Source organism: Sturnus vulgaris, chromosome 3, assembly GCF_052056855.1.
Source record: "Sturnus vulgaris isolate bStuVul1 chromosome 3, bStuVul1.hap1, whole genome shotgun sequence".
NCBI lineage: Eukaryota > Metazoa > Chordata > Aves > Passeriformes > Sturnidae > Sturnus > Sturnus vulgaris.
The window spans coordinates 79,658,595-79,674,214 of record NC_142245.1 but is presented as its reverse complement, the minus strand read 5'-3'; the positions used below and the strand labels follow the sequence as shown (position 1 = coordinate 79,674,214).

General features: G+C 43.1%; 1 long non-coding RNA gene across 1 annotated transcript in view; it reads right to left on the bottom strand.

Annotated features, from left to right (window-relative positions):
* Window positions 1-15,359, bottom strand: part of LOC148224436 (uncharacterized) — a 62,922-nt gene extending 47,563 nt beyond the window's left edge. The window contains exon 1 of the long non-coding RNA XR_015802609.1: window positions 15,035-15,359. This is a non-coding gene — a long non-coding RNA (uncharacterized LOC148224436). The remainder of the gene's footprint in view (window positions 1-15,034) is intronic.
* Between the last annotated feature and the right edge of the window lie 261 nt (window positions 15,360-15,620).

Genomic DNA, 15,620 nt, shown 5'->3' with positions numbered 1-15,620 from the left:
CAGCAGGTTCTCCATTCACAGCTTTCCTCTGCCCAGTGTCAAACCTGCTGATGGGAAATATTCAGGCAAATTTTATTAAGAGCAATATCATCCTGGATTTGTCCTCTGTGCTCCTGCTAACTGATATTTAAATAACTCACATTCTTCAAGGATCCAGCTTAGCTGCTTCCCTTATACTTTGCTGCATCTCAAATCACTAATCCATATACCTTTTTCTTAAAATCTGCTTCCTGTGAGGTTTCCTATATAATTATTGCTGCAGACTGAGGAGTTTCTCTTCAGGAACCATGAAGCATCAATGTGCAGAGAAAATGTCAAAACATCATGCCTAAAAATAGATTCTCTTGTTCAAGATACAGATACCATTTCATTCACATACTTGGAAGGCACTTTATTGAGCATGCCAGGTCCTTACAAACTCCCAGGGAATATGTTCTCCTCAAAACTGAGACTGGATACTTCACCTTAAAATTTACTAATCTTATTACACCTTTAGTTTTTAGGTATATATTAACTTACCATAATCACACAAACATACTTCATACTAAACATATGCACCATTCTGCCAACAGAAGGCTTGGAAGTACGTCCACAACTCCTGACAAATTGCAAAGAGGAAAAAATCTTCCAAAGAGATACTACACTGATGCATTTGCCAAGAGGCCTGGCCAGAACTGATTACAGCCCACCACCGAGCTCTAGAAAGTGTGGCATTAAGGCTAGGTCTCCAAAACTGAAAGGCAGCAACTAATCATAATTAAAGGATGTGGATGTTTTTTTCTTTCCCTGGGAACCAGCACTTGGGGGAGCAAATGAAACTCTTTCACTAAACCCCATTGTGTGGCATTGTCTACCAAACACACTGAGGAAAATAAAGGGAGGAGATTCAAAAAGTGCATCCAGGAGAAACCTGGATTACAGCCAAGAGTCGTGATCTGGACAGTGCCAAGACTGTCAGCAGCACAGAGAGGAGAGGTCGCTTCCAAAAGACTTTTTGCAGAGATTTCATCCCTGCCAAACCCTCCTCCCAAGCCTGTAAGTAAGCCATGATGGCTATGCCTTTTTTAGTACATGAAAAACCTCTGTTACCAGAAATTAGAATGCCATTGTGATGCTTCTGTTTCTTGAGGAAATGTCAGCAGTTTCCTCAGAGAAGTAAGTAGCACCCAAGGATGGATGCCAATGCACATTTTAGGTGTTTTTTGGTCACGGGCCAGCCCATGCCTGTAGGTACAAGGACTAAACTGGTCTCATTTCTTGGGACATGGGATTTCAGGGTTTCTCTGACAGCTTGACCTGGCACACAGGCAGCAGAATATGCTCCAGGGAAGGCAGCTATTTTCAACAAGAGTTGTGTGAGAAGGTGGGAGTCCTCCAGCCCACTGGGGCAGCCCCAGCAGCCAGCTGGGCTGGAGCATTGGCTATCCACTGCCTTGGGTGAGGTTTACCAAGGTGGGATAGGCTGACTCCAGCTGCTCACTGGCATAGCTAAAGCACAGTCCCTCTCCCTGCTCCTCCTCTCTCCCCTCCATGCATCTGGATATGTGTCTGGCTGCTTCTCTCAAATCATCTCTTGCTCTCAGTCTGGCCTTGGTGAACTCATTCAGCTCATTAAACTGGCTGAAAGATATTTAACCATGCCTGTGGGGGGAAAAGGACAGGGCACACTCCTCAGGCACAGGGAGAGGTGGCCCCAGAGACATTTCTCCAGGCTGTGAGTGGCTAGTCTTGACCAATCTCCCTTTCAGATAGGCCAAGGAGGGCCAAGCAATCACAGTTCTTGCACAGGCTGCCTTCCTTGAGATTATGTACCCTGTCCCCCTACCTGCATCCAGGAGGGCAGCTAGAAGCCAGCAGGGAACTTCACATGCCCCTCACACACTACACACACACATTCAGCATGAAGGCACCTCCCCTCCTCTCTTCCACCTCCCACATGCAGCATCACCAGGCCATGGAACTTGCCAGAAGTCCACCACCACCAGCAGCAGCTGTGGTTGTGCCACCTTAGTCCAAGTTTTATTCCCACTGATAAATATCTGAGGGTTTCATAGGTGCCCCTGAGGAAGGATGTTAATTATTTTGCTTATTTTAGAAGTTTTTATAACTGACCTCTCTGTTGTCAAAACCATAAGTCCCACAGATCAGAATATAAAATACATAGTCTTTTATTCATCAAGCCACAAACTTCTCTCAGTTTCTTTCTTTTCCTCCACGGGGAGAAACAAAACTTGTTTTTTTCAGTAGCCCAGTCATTGACCCTTTGTTCTGTTTGTACAAAGCAAAATGCAAAGAGTCCTGAAGAAGCAACCAACCACGTTAAATCATTTTTGTATTCTTATTACAAAGAACAAGCATATCAGAAATCTTTTGGGTTTTTTTCCCTTGGAACCTGTCTTTTTATGTAGGCACTTCTTGAAACATAAAAAATAATTATTTAATTTCACTTTCCATTTGGAATGTGTGGAGAATCACACAACAGAAAAGGACAGTTCATCTTCCTAAGTGTTTTTTCTAACAACCAGCAGGAGGGCAACTTAGAGCTGACACCTTCTCTTCAGGTCTTTGGGTCTCGGCCAGGTCACTGTAGAGGAAAAAAAGCCCAAAGTGTCTGGATTCCTTGCAACAGCTTTTCTGAGAGGCTGCTGCCCCACGCTTCCCTGGAGGGCAGGGATACCCCATGGCTGCAGGGATATCCCTTGGCTGCTCTTCTGCTGCCTGCCCTGCCTGCTCAGCAGTCCTGGAGAGCGCTGTGCCGTGCTCTGCTGTCCTGTGTGCCCCCCTGCCCAGCAGCCCAGCTGGCCTCCCCCAGCAGGCAGGCTGGCTCTGTGCTCAGCTGTGGGTCCCCTGCACAGTGTCCTTCCACCTCTGAACCCAGCCATTCATTCCCTGGCCAGCAGTGAGTGTCATCAGCAGCCATGTGCATGGACTGCCACTGCTGGCTCAGGCTCTGAGCAGTGCTGCCCCTGGCCATCTCTCCCTGGGCAACACTTTGCCAGGTGCCAGCCTTTACCTGCCTCCAGCCTGCTCCCCTCACAGGGGGAAAAAATCACTGAGGCACAGCTCTGTGTGAGCTTCGGCACAGATGGAGCCTGTGCTGCTCAGGAGCACTGCAGAGCACCTCACTGTGTGTCTCATTCTTGTCACACAGACCCTCTTCCCTTGGCTGCCTCGCAGAGCACAGCAGTCAGGCTTCAGTTAGTCCCCATGTCTCCATGCTGTCTCTGGAAAGATGCTGGGGAGCAGCTCTTTCTCTCCAGACACCTAACCAGGGTCTCTACCTCATTATCTGTGAAATAGAGGCCATATATAACAGATTTTTCCTACATCTGATTGCTGACTGTGTGAAAATTCTTGCTGTAATACCTTCTCCCCATTCAATTTTTAGCAGATTTGGACACAATTCCACTTTATTCAGAGATGTATCATCATTCCTTCTGAAATCCTGGAGCGTTTGAGGATGGCTTTTAATTTGGGGTGCTGTAGAAAGCATTGTCTCCTGGTTTTGAGTTTTCAGCTGGTGAGTCAGATCAGGAACAAAAAAAATGGACAAACACTGAGTTATGTGCTTGCTGAGTGAGACTCTCCACTATTTAAAAACAGTTTCATCTTAGGAAAGGCTTTTCTCTTGACAGAGATTCTTTAACACTTGTAACGAGTATTTATTACATAACAGTTGCATTTGTCAGTCCCTTGTATGCACTGGGCTCTGTGGAGATTTAATGTAGTGAAATGAGACGATGGACTGGATTTCTGGTGAAATATAAGATACTTGTTCTCTCTTTAAAAAAAAGTACCAAAACCAACAACTTCATCTAGTTTTTCAGCTTTTCTTACATGGCAGCACCCATTCTGTTTCACATGGTGCCAGTAAGACACTTAAAAATTTCCTGGACCTTCTACCTTGGCAGCTCAGCAAGAACAGCTTTCTCTGAAACCTCCCTAATCAATTGACTTCGCCAAGCCTTTTGCTTAACAAATCCTGCAGTTGCTTCCAGCTTTTTCCCACAACTGATACCAAATTAATGGGTTTGTAGTCTCCTGGTGAGTCTCTTGGCCTTTCATTGTCTGATTAGGCACACTCTGGCCTTCTGGGAGAAATGTACTGCATTGATAAAGATGCTGGAAGAGGTTCATTTCATGTCCCACTTTCCTTTGGCATTCTTGGATTCATGCAAGTCAAAATGTTACAACAAAAATGGATGAGATTAAAAAGCTCAAAGTCCCTCAATATGGGCACATCTCATGTCATGATTAACACAGTGTCTTAGGTATCCTAGGAAGTCATGCATGCTATTCCAAATCTGTCTTGCATTTAAGAACTTGGCCCAAATTCATTGGAGTGTATTCTTAAAATATATTTGGGGCTTAACTGTACATGCAAAGTAAATGTTCATACAAGTAACCTAAGGACCTAGCAAAACTAACTTCATGCCTCTGTCAATCAATCCAAAACAAAGCAGTATATGAAATCACTACATTTTTAAGCATGGATATTTTGAGCACACAAAGGCTTTCTGAATGCCATTTTCTCTGTCATATGTTTAGAATCACTGTCCTTAAACAACAGACTTTTATTGGAAAGAAAAACAACAAACAGGATTTTGTTCTTTTTCTAAACAGTTTCAGCTCTATTTCTGCCTTGTTCATTTTGTTTCATTTCCAGATAATCCTTAAATCTCAGAAGCAGCTAACTCTTGCCCCCCCCTACACATGAAAATGCTTTCCACACTCATCCTTTGGCCACCAGTCATGCTGCATATATGACAAGGTTCAAGTCTTCTTTCACAGAATCCATGTTCAGACTGCTAATAATTTCCAGTTCCCTAACTGCCCCCCCAGAACTAGTATGTTTCTCTGACCCTAGGCTTCCCTTGAGCACAGATACTGATTGTTGGGCTGGAGAGGTGCTCTAGGACTTGAGGATTATGAAACAGCTTTCTGCAGCATCCATGGGCAGGAATCCCACCATCAAGCCATTGCACACCCTGGGCAGGAAAGCACTGCCCAGCTTTCCCTGGCACTGAGCCATTTCACAGCCAGGATCACAGCCACAACCCCATGAGACAGAAGGACAGGCAGAAGATCCTTTGGTCAGCCTAGTTCTGAGGTACCAGCCTGGGAGGGGAGAGATACAAAAGCCCTGGATTGTTTCTGTTTAATTTATTTCTGACAATAATCCAGCATGTATACAGGAACACAGACTCAGCACTTCAGTTCTGGTCCTCGGTGTGGATGTCATCTGCTCAAGACAGTCTTGGATAAGATGGGAACTATAAATCATGACAAATGTTTGGTTTTGCATGTTAATCATACATTCAGAGATCATAAACTCCAAATTTAACAATTTTAATGCTGTTCTCCAGGTTTTTTTCAGTCATCAAACTATTCTTCCCCCCTAAATTTTGGACTGGAAAAAACAGGGACTTGAAGCATTCTCAGTTCAGAGAGTTGTAGGCAGAGTATCAGTCAAGAACTCCTCTGAACCTGATCACCCTTCTTTGTTTCTGGGGTTTGGTAACATTGGTATACCTCAGCAGCTCTTTATATTGTTATACAGTTTTCCTTGGGTTTCTTGTGGGGTTTAGTTAGGGTTTTTTGGGGTCTTTTTTTTTTGTTTCTTCTGAAAGGCTTACTTCTCCTGTTCTTACCCCAGCAGTGAGCACTAGATCAATGCACCTTCCTACCATTCCTTTTTTTCACCTGAAGTTGAAGGTAACTTTTGCTGGACTGACAATCCAGGGGATTCTCAACATTTTATCTAATAGTGAGCAGTAGGATAAATGTCACTTGATCTCTTGGAAGATGTCCTCAAACACTTCTCACTAGTTTTGATCCACAGCCACTCCAGGATTGGTGTCCCTTGAAAGGGACTCAACACTTGATACATATTACCTCTGACTATTAACATCAATACATTTCTCACATTTTCTAACTTACTCTTACACTCATCTCTAATAAACCCTCAGTGGGAATAAAATTTATCCTTTTTCTGACAGTACATTTGAAAATTCCTCTTTGTGCCAGTAACACTGTGTGTAATACTGTGTCCTTGTTCCCAGCAGGCTGTCTAGGACATTCTTGGTACAGGACTCGCTTTCAGGTCAACCCATTTAGCATCTCTTCCAGCACTATTAAGAAGAACACCTCTGAACAAACAGGACCTGACACCATTCTCTTCTCTGTTGACATCATTTACATTCACACTTGGGCAGTGACAGTGTTTGGAAATCACAGTCACATCCAGAAAAATGTCTGGCACCGCTAAAGAGCAGCATCAACCCAGGCAACTTCAATGGCATTGGGAATTAAAAGGTATGCAGCCAGGACAAGAGGTGTCACTCAGTCCTTCTAGCCATGTGTACGTCTCCATCCTGCTGTATTTCACCACGCAGGATACCAGGGTTTGCTTCTGGCACCAGGGCAAAAGCTAACAGGTTCACCAGAAACTTCTCCTCCCTCACATTTGTGAAGGAGAAAATAAAGGGTAGAGCAAAAGGGAATCCCACTGAAGGCATCCAAATACTCTTTCTGTTGTCATGACTTCTGATGCCTGCATGTTCTGGCAAGACAAGAAAGTCTTTGCAGTTCCTGAATGTTTCTTTTCAGCCACTGGCTCTTGTGCTTTTTCCATACTTCAGGGAGCTCCATGGCCTTTGGGTTTGGGACTTGCTTTTTTCTTTTCTGATAAGATATTCCAGATAATCTATAAGTCAACTATGGGAGAATTAACATTTGCCCTAAGCTTCAATGTGAGCTAGGCAGCTGTCCTTTGTGCAAGAAATTTTTGTTTTGTTGTCAAGGGTTAATTATCTTCACAGTAATACTTCTTTGTTTCCCAGTATTACTGTCTTGGAATTTAAGGGTTTGGGGCAAGTTTTTTTGTTACAGATAACAAGCTGCTGTTTTACCATCCCTAAAATTGCTAGATTGACTGGGAAACCTTAGATCAATCACAAACTATGTTAGGCCTTCCCCTTCTCTGAACACTCTCAGTTTAAAAACACACTGCTCATTTCAAGGGAAGTGAAACATTTTTCAAATATTTGTACCAGTTTCACAGATAACTCTCTCTGTCTGAGTGGATACAAAATGATTAAAAACATTGTCAGGATCAGCTATTGTCAAAAATAAAGCTGCCTATTGTGTTCTTTTTCCTCTGCAGAACTGACCTAAAGCTGTTTCTTCACTTACCTGTTTCCATTTTCCCAGAAAATTCAACACTGGAAGTGCTTCTCTCTGCCTAGTAATTCCAGAAGTGCTGGCCTCATGCAGCTTACCCATGGTGTTGTGTGCTGTCTGTCCAGCACTCAGACCAATGGAGTATCCCAGAGGCAGGTTCCCTCTGGCATCTCAGGCTCTAGCTGGTCATTGTGGGCTTAGCCTGGGAGTTTGAAGCACATCACAGCTTGTCCCAGCCAGTTCCTGGCAGATTCTCCAAGGCCATAATTTCTTCTTGCTTTTTGAGATAATTTCTTGGTCAAATTGACTGAGTGCTGCCACCTCCAGACATCCTTTTCTGGTATCAACCTCCTCTCAGTTATTAGCATTCACAGTTATGTCAGTGTAATGGAAGTCAACTCACTGGTGGAGCAAGTTGGTTGATCCATAGCACTGGAGGACATGGCATTAATGGAGACCTTGCTGGAGAAGGTCCTCAGTTAAAAAATACCAGGAAATCTTTAACAGTTGTCTTCCTGCATTTAAGTTTTGCTGTTAAAAATTTCCTGGTACTTTTTTGCCCTGTCCATACTCTCTGGTCCAAGGGATAAAATATCTATGAGTTTGCCCATTGATCCCAGCTGATCCCAGCTGCAGTTACATTTTCAGCCTGACTGCAAGAGTTTACAAAATGGAAAACTTGAGCAGACATCTGTGGATGTTCCAAACATAAATCCAAAATGGATTTTCCCAAGCATATTTCCCTCAGTATGAAGTGACGCTCTCATGTGTAACAGCTCATGAGCTGCTCCACCAAATGGAGAAAGACAAAAGTAGATGTTGCTGTCAGTGGAGACCATTTAGCTCATTGCTAGTTAATCATACACGCATTTGTGTCACCTGCAGAAACAGGACTGGGATAATATTAGCAGGCTGGGGAGAAACAAACAGAAGATTTGGAGCACTACAGCAGAATTCCAAAGTAAGAATCAGACTTTTAACTATCAGCTCAAAACACCAAATTGCTGGGTGTTGAAATAGGCAGCAGCTACATTGGTGAAGGCTATGTCCTGGAAGTGTGCCTCTGATTGCTTAGCTAGTTGTTGAGATGCCCACCAGCAAGGTCTTGGCATAGCCTCTGCCCTGTTCTGGATCCCAAATGCCAGCTGAGGCTGATCAATGGATGACCAAGGAGGCTGACCTGATGCACACTATCACAGAGCAGTGAAAAGTCCCAGTCTTCAGCTGCAAATGAATGAAAATCAAGTATACCTATTATCCAGCACAGAGTTCAGAGCTGTGTGATGCACATGTCCAGCTCTGGAGACTTTTTCCATTACTGAAATAGAGATATGATACATTATCTCAATAGACTTCTGAAGAGAGGAATCAATTGCATTTTGGGTTAGATCACCCCAAACAATGTGACAGGACTTCTACACTAAAAACCCACTGTAGCAGCTAGTGATAATGGTTTGTATACCTGACTTAAAGCCTACATTTCTGAATATTCCCTTGCATGGCTTCATTGCAGTTCCACAGAACTGCAGAACTAGAAAAATCTTATCCAAGTATGCGTCAAGTTTACAATTCTGTAAGTCCCAGATGTTGAAGAGGTCAGAGAAATTCCAAATTCAAGTGCATATCCCCTTCAGCTGGCAAATGCCAGCAAGCTAAATGAAAAAATCCCAACCCCACTCCCCAAACATATTCTTTGCTAGGCACTGTAATGTGCCTATAAAATAGGCACACATATATATATAATGTGCCTTCTATAAACTTCTGGTGTCACCAAGTCTCATCTATAGGAAAAGAATAGTTGGAAAAGTACCACAGCTTCTTTTAATAAGATATTATTGTGTTTTTAGTGAACTCCAATATCAGGAAGCATTTTTCAAGTGTGTCACAGAAAATTAATTTCTTGCAATATTCCTTAATTGAATTGCATTTTAATCTACCATTTAACCAATAATGCAAGACATTTATATTTTGAGATTTTCAAAAACAGCTCTTTCTCACAGATCCCATTTCTTCATACCTGTGACATCACATGAGTCATGACATCACAGTCATTACCACGGATAGACACTTACCTCCTATCTATATTGTGTTATCAAACAGAAGCAGCTGGGTAATGTGGGTGAATAATCCTGTTCTGTATATTCAGCAATAGCAAAATGAATACTGAAAATTACTAACAAACTAAATAGCTACTTCTATAAATACTTCCCTTGCAAAAGTTCACCCTATTTTAAAAGCCACTTGTTAAATGCTATTTAGCATATATTTAAAGACTGGTGGATGAAGACCAAAGTCCTTGAAACAGACAGGAAAAATACCTCATTGCCAAGTGTAAAGTAAACTTCTCCATCTTTTTGCTGTATCTATATGACTTTTCTGTCCCCATCAGCCAGAAAGAGGAATTTTTGCTATCACTACCAGCTTCTTGGGCATTTTTGGTTTAAACAAAAAAGTAAACAAGTATCCTATACATCTGTTACCACAGCACTTTCCACCACTGCATTTCATTCCCCTCAATGTTGAGAGACAACATTAAACCCCCACTTGGATTTAGAATCACCAACTTTGTCCACAACAAATGGAAACAAGTAGATAAGTGAGAGGTAGTGAAGGATGAGCACCAGAAGTCTGTTCTGGAGAGTCAAAGAACTCTCTTTAATCAGTATCAGTGGAAAAGGAAGTGTGATAGTGTTGGAAAATACCACAAACCAACCTAATCTGGGCCAAATTTAAAGCCAATACCAGTGAATGAAGCACCTTGAAAGGAAGCAAATTTCAGCACCACATGACCTGAATTGCTTGGGTATTAAGCAAGATGAGCCAATGACCAACCATGTTGCTATGACTGATGATAGCACTGTTGACAAAAGAGCTCAACAACATCTGAGCATCATGATAGGACTCAGAAAAGGTATCCTGTCCTACAAGTGGATAAACTTTGTGCCATGGGAACATGTCCTGTCCTTGTGCTTAGATGATGAAGCAATACCGTCCATATTGCACACAAAGTCTAAGCCACAGCCTAATGAATTGTCACTGAAGGCAGATCTGTCTACACATGGAGAGAAAATGTGCACCAAGTAGCACTGAAAGCTCCTGAGGAGATTTTGGATAATAGAGCTGTTCCCTTTCCTTCACACTGAAAAAGTAAACGAGATCTTTTTCCCCTCTTTTCTCTTTAAAATATTAGAAATCATTACCAAAGCTTGGCTATTATATTCCCTGTGCTTAAAAGCCCCTGTTTTCTTCTTCATGTGAAAAGAATGTTGAATGCATCACATTTGCCCCTGAACAAATGCATTTGCCAGTTCTCTTAAATGCCAGCACAATTGCTTTAACAGAGTTAGTAAGGGGGGTGGTGATGTGATCAGCCTTATTTTTGTCCTTAGCGCCCCAAAAGGAAATGTGTTTCTTACTAATAATAGTGTATGTGACAGAAAATACCAAGTACATGCAACTGTTCTCATTCACTTGCCAAAACGGAAAATTCACATCAGGGCATAAAAAAGTAAAACAGAATAAACAGAAAACCACCCTAAGTAAACAAATTAACCTTTCCCCTTCTACCAGCAATTCTCCTAAACCCGAAGCTTGCCGGTGACCAGAGGGTGAATTAAAGGGAAGAAGAGCAGAGCTTGTGTTTAAATTCCCTGAGGAGCTTGTAAGAAACCATCCTGTCTGTCACATTTTTTTTTCTCCAGTCAACCGTTAAGCACACCCTGCCAGTGTAAACCAGACCTGTGGAGGTAACAGCTTATTCACACCCAAATTTATTTCTAGCATCCATTTTTTTGTAGTACTCAATACAATTCTGACAGGCTCAAACATTCAACAGTCATAAATTCACTTTCCTCCTGCCTCCCCCTAGAGAAACTGTGTAACTAGGCTTGAAACCAGGGAGACTTAACTGAAATTTTATTAATAAATGTTGCACGGTTTTGTTTGTTTTCGGTTCCTGAAATTTGAAGCTAATTTGAAGCATACGTTTCCAGGATTTTCTGTAACCACAATGACAAGGAATGACATTCTTTACACCCCTTTATTTCCAGTAGCTGAAGCTGTAGGGGGGAAATAAAAGTGAATCAGTATCATCCAGCTCCAGATGGAGCAGATGTAGCAATGCTGCTGCCTTGTTAGTTCAAGCCCAGCATGCTTAAACCAGAAAGCTCAGCATACTGCCTTCAGGGGTGCTGGAAGTGAATGCCACACCTAATTCCAGGGAACAAAATGGTACAAGATAGTTGGCTGAGGGTATCTGCCTGCACCTCATTAACAACTTGTCTCAAATTAGCAACCAGATCTCAGAAGAAAAGTTTTCTGTTCAAAGTGTAATGGATGCTGGCATTCCCATCATGGTATTTCGTCCCTGACTTGGGGGATTTCAGCACATCTGGAGAACTGTGATGGCAGGAAGTAGCCAGGGGACCCTGTACCTGGATGTCACTGCAGTGTGGTCACTGCTTACCAGGAGCACGTTCTCAGGCTGGGATGTGCCCCTGTGGGTGGGCTCAGCTCAGAGGGCCCATGGCCAGCAGGGCAGGGCTGTGGAGAGCTGGAGACTGGCCCTGCTGCAGTGCTGATGGGGCAGGGCTGATGGCCCCAAGGGGTGACATGGGGTCCAGGGCCCCCCGGGAGTGGTATGGGGAGCCCCTGGGCGTGGGCAGGGACAGGCAGGACTGGCAGTGCCAGAACGTGCCATGGCAGGGCTGTGACATAGTCTGAGGCAGTCTGAGGCAGTCTGAAGAGCATCTTCTCTGAAACATGGGCTCTTTTCCCTTCAGGAGGTTTCTTTTCCCTTCTGGTGTTTTCCCATGTGCACACAGATATCTGCAGATCTATAAAGCCTTCCCTAAAACCACTATAGATACCCCTGTGCAAAAGATTGATTCATTCCTAAATTAACCCTGGGTTCATAGAGGGACCAGAGGCTTATAACAAATACACCAAAAACCTGCTGCCTGCTACAGGAAAATCACTCTGTGCCTTTTCTTACTCTGTGGCCACAGTGAACCAATGAGTAATTGTAGTGAGCATTTTCCTCCATGGAGCAAAGGCTCTCTAAACCCTCAAGAGCCTCTGGTTGAATGCACTTAAGACTAAGCAATAGCTTAGCAGTCAGATCCTGAAAATCCATTTTTGACAGCTCAGGACCTGAGGATAGATCCTTCCTTTCCTCCCTGTTGGTGCTCTTTGGAGGAGAGCATGCCCCTGAGACCAGGCATCCCCTGCCCATCTCTCCTGGGTCTTTTCCTCCTCATCCAGGCTTTTGGCACAGCAGGTTCACAGTTAGACCCAGGCCCACTTCTCAGCTCCCTTCTGTGCAGCAGCTGGATACAAAATCCACACTATTCCTCCTGAAGAGTTGTTGAATTTGTGCAGCAGCACTTCAAAGGCTGACCAGGTATGAAGTTTTTCTAGTTTCTGGATGTATTTATTCACTGTAGGAACACTGCTTTCTAGTTTAATCTTCCAGGAAAAAACATGCCAAAATAAAGTAAGGAGTAAAGATTACTAAATAAAACTCTTAACCCTGTCACATTAATCTTTAACAGTAGAAAGCATTATCAACCAGTGCTGTGGAAAGAGGTGACCCAAAACCTTCCTCCTCTCCTTGCTTGGACAGTCAGTCCAGGCAGCACTCAAGCCTTCTCTTCTTTCCAAGGCTCTTCAGAAACACTTGGCTGTGATTTAATAAAGACAGTTTCAAAAGAAACTTTTTCTACATCTTATTTTACATCTGCCTTACAAAGTGTGGCTCTTAAGGCTCTCTTGTCTTGGCACACTTGGATCTACTTTGCTACAAGGTCAGAACAGCCACTAGTGAACACTTGAAGGCATGGCCTGTGAAGGTACAATTCCTCTGAGATCTCTTTGGGGCATCCCACACATCATTTTTAGTGTACAATGGATAGAATAAACTCATACCATGTAGACTGGCTTAGCACCTAGACAAAGGCAGCCTTGCAAACCCACTGCTGCTATCAGAATAGCATTCACAGTCCAGCAGAGAAGCATCTCCCACCTTTCACAAATGGATTCCATTTCTATTCACCCCTCAATGAGCTCCAAGAATTAACAAGAAACACCTGATCTCCACAGCTGCCTAGATTTTGGGGGAGGTAGTAAGGATCTGGGATCCACAGTGAAAAAAGCCCTTTTCTCTTATGTATTTGGAATGACAATCCAGCACAGCCAACAGCTTTCTGGGTGCCCACTTTACACCAGCCCTGGTGCATGGATGATTTCCCATGGTTTGGTAGCAATGTGACAAGCTTATTGCCGATGTGGTAGGAGAAATCATTCCTTTTAAAACCATTCCTAAAAAGCAGACACAGGTAAAAACCTAAATATTAGGGTTGTTCCTAGCCTTATTAGTCTTACAGTCCTTCCCAGTTCATGTATAATGCTAACTAGTCTAGTAATTTTTATTGTCAAGTGTGAAAATGCAGTATTCAAGGCCACTTTCTTATTTAAGACTGAGAGTGTGAAATGGGGAAAGTGATAAGAAAAACAAAACAAAACAAAACCAAAACAGAAAGGAAATTAAAGCTCTGCATGGCTTTTTTTATTATTATTTATTTTTAGTTGCTGAGAATTTTATAGACTCTCTTTCATCTTTGTTCCCTTCAAAGACGAGTCTATTTTTTCTGCATTTTGAAGACATTTGTTCAGTGTGAAGCAGTGGCATGGCTCCCTGGGCAGAGAGCTGTCAGCAAGCCCAAAGTGCTGCCATGCAAACCAGGCCCACATCAAAACTTTCCACATGTCTCAGGAAGCTGTCTCAGGGAGAGCCATTTTCTGAGAAGAATGTTTCCTCCTTTCCCCATTACTTTCACCATCCATATTTTTATGGAGGAGCCCTTTTAGCACAGTATTTATTTCTGAGTCATACAAATCAGCTCCAAAGCTTGGGTAGTGCCAAAAATGGGCTATTCATATTCATTCGTGCTCTTGTGAGCATCTCTGCTCTCATAAAATGGAACATGTGTCTGATGAGCTTATTTACTTTCTAAATGTGTCACAGGGCAGGATAGAGAATGTGCAAGAGATAATGGGATAAGCACTGGAATAACATCAATAAGGCATTTTGCAAATAGAAACTTCACAGGCTGCCTGATCTCTGCCAAACTCTGTGAAGTTTGGTTATAATGGTGTAGATTTTATTGTTAGGCCCTTTAAAATACACGGGCACATGCTTCCATCAGTTAATTCCCAAAATAATGATGCTGCTCAGTACAGCAATGACTCATTCCAAGATGCCACTTGACTGGTTGCTGTTCACTTCCACAGGGAAAAAAACTGCTTAGGTCGTCACCTGTGCTGTCACTTAGAGCCTCTTGGGGGCCAGGGCTTTTTGAGTATCCCCCTCTGCAGCAGGTTGAGTCTGCTGTGACTCATCCTGCACACAAAAATCATGGTCAGCTCCCATAACACAGCCTGGATGGATAATGCAATACAGAAAATGATTGGGGAGCACATTTCTCCACTCCCTGGTGCACACAAGACAGAACACCACCTTGCAGAACAGGCAGATTGCCCCAGTGACCATGGGGAGTGCTCAAGATGCTGGCCTGCAGCATCTCTTTCCACATAAGAGAAAAAGACATTATTTTCACTTTAGGATTTTGGTGCCCCCTAATAGGACCCCACACCAAAAAGGAAGATTCTCCCTCCCCACCCAGCTGTCTTGTGTACACGAGGCAGTGCTTAACTGATCAGTCCTCTCTCTGGCAGTAAGCAAGCAACCTAGATAAGCCTATGTCTACCAAGTTACTGCCACAGAAAACGAGATTCCTGTCCTTTCTCCAAAAATATTAAACATAATTTCAGGTTTTGCAAGTGTGTTTCTTACCTGCATTGCTGACATTATATCCCCTGTGTCACAGGCGTTCTTATATTTATGCTAAAAGTATGATGGAATTAAAGAGCAGGATTCTGACATATCCTTAGGGAATAATTTTGTAGATATATATATTCAGTGCTATGAGTCCACTTCAACAGTAAAAAATAAAAAATTTTAAAAAAAAGAGAGAGAGAGAAAGGAAAAGAGAAAAAACCTCTCAGCTCTTCAGAAGTATTTTTATGAACCTCAGGGATGAGTCATCTCTGGCAGAGGAGATTTTACAGGATGCAAAGAAGGGCTGATTCCACACCGAAGCAGGGAAATCACCATTCCTTCAGTTTGATGACTAATTTATTTAACTAGAACTTCCCTTACCCCCACAGAGAGCCCCCGACTCTCATAGATGACTGGCAGATAGTCCTCTCTGTCTCCACGTTGTGCATGGACACCCTGGCCCATAACCTGGGCTGGGGGATGTGCACTAACAAGGACAAGAATCCTCTGCTACCTTGAGAAAGATCCAGAAGGGCTGCTTCCTTTTTTCTTTTTTCCTCCCCAGAAAAATGCATCTCCTCCAATAACCACCCTCACCTTT